General features: G+C 40.5%; 1 non-coding gene across 1 annotated transcript; it reads right to left on the bottom strand.

Moving 5' to 3' along the window:
- Window positions 1–214: 214 nt before the first annotated feature.
- On the bottom strand, window positions 215–324 carry LOC119430325. Its single transcript, XR_005187911.1, has one exon. It is a non-coding gene; the product is annotated as a small nucleolar RNA SNORD67 (small nucleolar RNA).
- Between the last annotated feature and the right edge of the window lie 3612 nt (window positions 325–3936).

Genomic DNA, 3936 nt, shown 5'->3' with positions numbered 1-3936 from the left:
TAAGTGTAATACCTCTTCATCTTCTTTCTGGGGAGATGTTTTCCAGCACTAGATGGTGACATTTCTGCAGCAGGTGAACAGCTATGCTTTCGGTCTTCAAATTTTCTGATGGGGACCTCTTCACTCTCCAGGCTTTGGGGAAGGAAACAAAAGGTAATGAAAAAGTCAATAACACCACAAGACAATGTAGTCACTTGTTTGTGTCATAGTGAGGTGACTCAGATGGCCCCTGTGCACAACAGGTGTCAGCACATTGTGTCAGCACAGGTCTGCTGTGCCACTGCAAACAGCAACCTGACAATAGTGCAACTCATCACAGTCAGCAGCAATAAAACCTTGTTAAAACACAACTGAACCCGTTTTAATGTCACAACACTTCAATTTGTCTAAATCTATCATTGATATGTTGAAATTACTGTTACAACAGTTAAAGCCTTCACTGATTAAGAGCTGAAAAGCGATCTCAAGACCACATTTTGCACAAACCATGTCAAAGTTGAAACATAATAATTTAAAGTAAGACCTATTTGAAAATTGATGTGATGAACAGGTGGCTGTGGCTCAGGGGGAACAGTGGCTGTATGCCAGTCAGAACTGGTGGTTTAATCCCAGCTTCCTCCACCACATGATGAAGTGTTCTTGAGCAACACACTGATCTGCGTGCACAGTTGGCAAAACGGCATTTTTGGCCAAGCATTATTTTGTTGTGCATTTCTGACATCATACCCACTTCATACCTAGTACGTTGCACTAAAGACAGCACTAATGTAGCGCTACGCATCTATAACCCAACCTCCACCTAGGGCTGAGTACCGACCGAACTGCTTCAGTCGGTCTATCAAAATACGCCTCGTCTTTCGGTGTCAAGTTTCGGTGATTGGCTGTACTGTTACACGTGGCTTCAACCAGGAAAAACACATACCTGGTATGTGGTTACGCTCACAGACGGGGTTCACAGTTTCTAAGGCAAGCCATAATATACAGCGCGTGACCGTGCACAGAATCAGTTTAAGAGCGTAAAGTTGCTCTGTGTTTGACTGGAAGGAGAGAGGACAGCAGCCGCCTCCTCTCAGCATTTAGTCAGCCTGTGGCTGTTGGAGCCTGAACGGCTTCATTCAAAATCTCCACGACTGGACTCTGCTGCGCACCGAGGACGGAGCCGTGTCTGGGATTTCAGCTGGCAATTTTATGTTTGTTAACGTTTCTGCAACATATTAAATGTGCATCGTGGCGAGTCAAACTAGGATCCATGTAAACACTAACTTTAAGAGATTAGTGTGTAGCTTTATTTTATGGCTATCTACGTAGCTAGCTAAAATCAAAAGCTAACTAAGGATTGACAGTAACAGATAAAGCTTAGCTTGAAAAAATGTGCTCATCCATCCGGTCAGCTGGTTAAGCAGTTCACGGTTCATGTTCTCCTCACAGGAGCCTCTGACCCCGATGTGAGGAGGACAAAAGGAACAAAGAAAAGTGAGGTGGGGGCCGCAGGACAGTCACAAACTCTGTTAAAAGTTTGCTGCCTGTTTCTACAGTGGAGGTAAGTAAGCTGTAGGGCTGGACGATACGGCCAAAACCTTTATCACGATACATTTCTTTTTTGGTCAAGAATATAATTCGATAAATATAAACAATACAAAAGACTCAGAAAAACGATGCAAACTGTACAAATAAATTAATGTTCACCTTTTATTTTTAGCCTTCAAACAAATTTGAAATCACGTCAAATAAACATAAAACTCTCAACTTAGTCAGTATTAAGTTTTAACTTCAGACAACAACATAACCTAACCCATGCAGTAAACGTCTGCATTTGTTCAAGTCGTGTTCATCATTTGTAAGGTCAACACAGGGTTAACAGTACAATGAAGGGCTTAGGATGAGAAGAACCGATTTGACTCGCAAAAAATAAAATAAAAACTAAATCAAACAAACCAACAAGAAATACTAAAAGCGTGCAATAAGAGTACACAAAAAAGTGAAAATATTTACAATGTTCTAAAGAGATACTGAACAACATGGTAGAATATAATGGCACTGCATGTGTTTCTCTTGATACAGCTGGGGGTGGTGTTTCAGGGACGTTGGCTCAAACTTTTATTGTGCTTCATCTTCGGACTCAGCAGATTCCATCAGTGGAAACTTGGAACAAGTTAGATGTGTTCCCACTGCTAGTTAGAACGACTCTACGTCATTTTGCAGTACACCGACTAAAACCTGCAGTTTATCGGACCTTGGATCTTAGAATGCCGGACCACTTCCACACCGCTTTCTCTGATGGTCATGGAACTCATTTTGAAGCGAAAATTTAACGAGTGTTGGAGATTAGGCTAGCCTAGCCTGCTACTGCCTTCTGGACTCGAGCTCTGCGTAACATCTACGTCACTACGCACGAACTTGTGTCGCAGCTTTTTCTGCTCGGGTTGAAACTGAAGCGGCCGCTTCAACCCGAGCAGAAAAAGAAACGAGTCAGTGAAACGCTGTAATCATATAGAAAATGTGCTTAAAACTCATATCGCTGTCATTGAATAAAAGTATATTGTGATATATATCAATATTGAATCATTGTCCAGCCCTTGTAAGCTGTAAAAGATAAAAGGAACCACATAGAAGTTTCAGGAAGAGATACAGAGGTGCAGAAGTCTGCATCAACCCTAACCTCAGTGAAACCAGTGACCTGATGCTGGAATGTGAGGGACAATATGTCAGTGCTGTCAAAGTTGGCAACCGGGTTTGTGTGTGTGCAACAAGCATCATCCACACCCTCAGAGTGAATACTTTCTACTGCTGGAGACACCATCAGCCAGGAGCGGGCTTGTTTGTGTCCACAGAAAGCAGACATGTCCATGTTTCTGAAGAAAAGCTGCTGAGTGTAAAGGTCGTCAGTGTGTAGCAGTGAGCATTAGACACTGACGTGTCACTGGTTTTTGAGCTTTGACAAGAGTTTTTTTAAGTGAGGTCAGCTTGTTAGCTTAGCTGCTTTTAACAATAATAAAAATAAAAAAATAAAAAACGTGATTTTGGACAGTTAAAATGGATTTTAAAGAGAAAGGGAGGGGTCAGTGAAGAACGCAGGCGTTGAGACTTTTGTCATCCAGTGTCTTCAGTAGACAGAGATGCGAAGAAACAAAGCCAATAAATGAAAATGAGGTCGAGAATTTTCTTTTATCATGTGAATAATTGATTTATTGTGACAGGCCTAGGCACGGGGCTGTGTGATTCAGAGACTCATGCAAGAAAGTGGAGGATTTTGGAAAAGTTGAAAGACGTTCTGGAAACATTCAGATTTTCTTCTCAGGAATGACTCAACAACTCTCAGCCCAGTCAGATACCACCAGCTTTGCCTTTAAGTTCACAAAGATGTTACACACTGCAGCTTAAAAAAAAGAAAAGAAACAACACAACAAACAAACAAACAACACAAACCTTGAGAAGTAAAGGAATTCCAGGTCCAATCAGCACAGATTTCCCTTTAGACGCGCCGCAGTTTCTCAATTCGCTTACACCAGAATGAAAAATAAAAATAGTTAGGACAAGTGTAAAAAATATAAGAAAAAAAGAATGCACAACTTGTAAAATAAAAATAACTTTTAGTGTTCCATTATCTCTACAACGTACTGTATTGTGTTACACATTGCATTATGACAATTGTGCAAATAAACACATTTATTCAAGGCAGAACTTGCTTAAATGTTAAAACTAATTTGTAACTGGATGACTGATATTTTTAAATGCATATATACATATTTTTTATTTGCAATATTGCAATAATTCACATAACCCAATCTGAAAAGACATTGCATGAATTGGGCCTAATAAATATTAAAGCACAACTAAAATGTTAAAACTGCAGTTTCATGCAAAACACATGCATGGCACCGACAGAAGGCCTTATTTATGTAAACCCAGCTGATGATGGACATGTTGTGGGGGTGG

Source organism: Nematolebias whitei, chromosome 2, assembly GCF_014905685.2.
Source record: "Nematolebias whitei isolate Nwh7 chromosome 2, NemWhi1, whole genome shotgun sequence".
NCBI classification, from domain to species: domain Eukaryota; kingdom Metazoa; phylum Chordata; class Actinopteri; order Cyprinodontiformes; family Rivulidae; genus Nematolebias; species Nematolebias whitei.
This window is presented reverse-complemented; position numbering and strand designations above follow the sequence as displayed.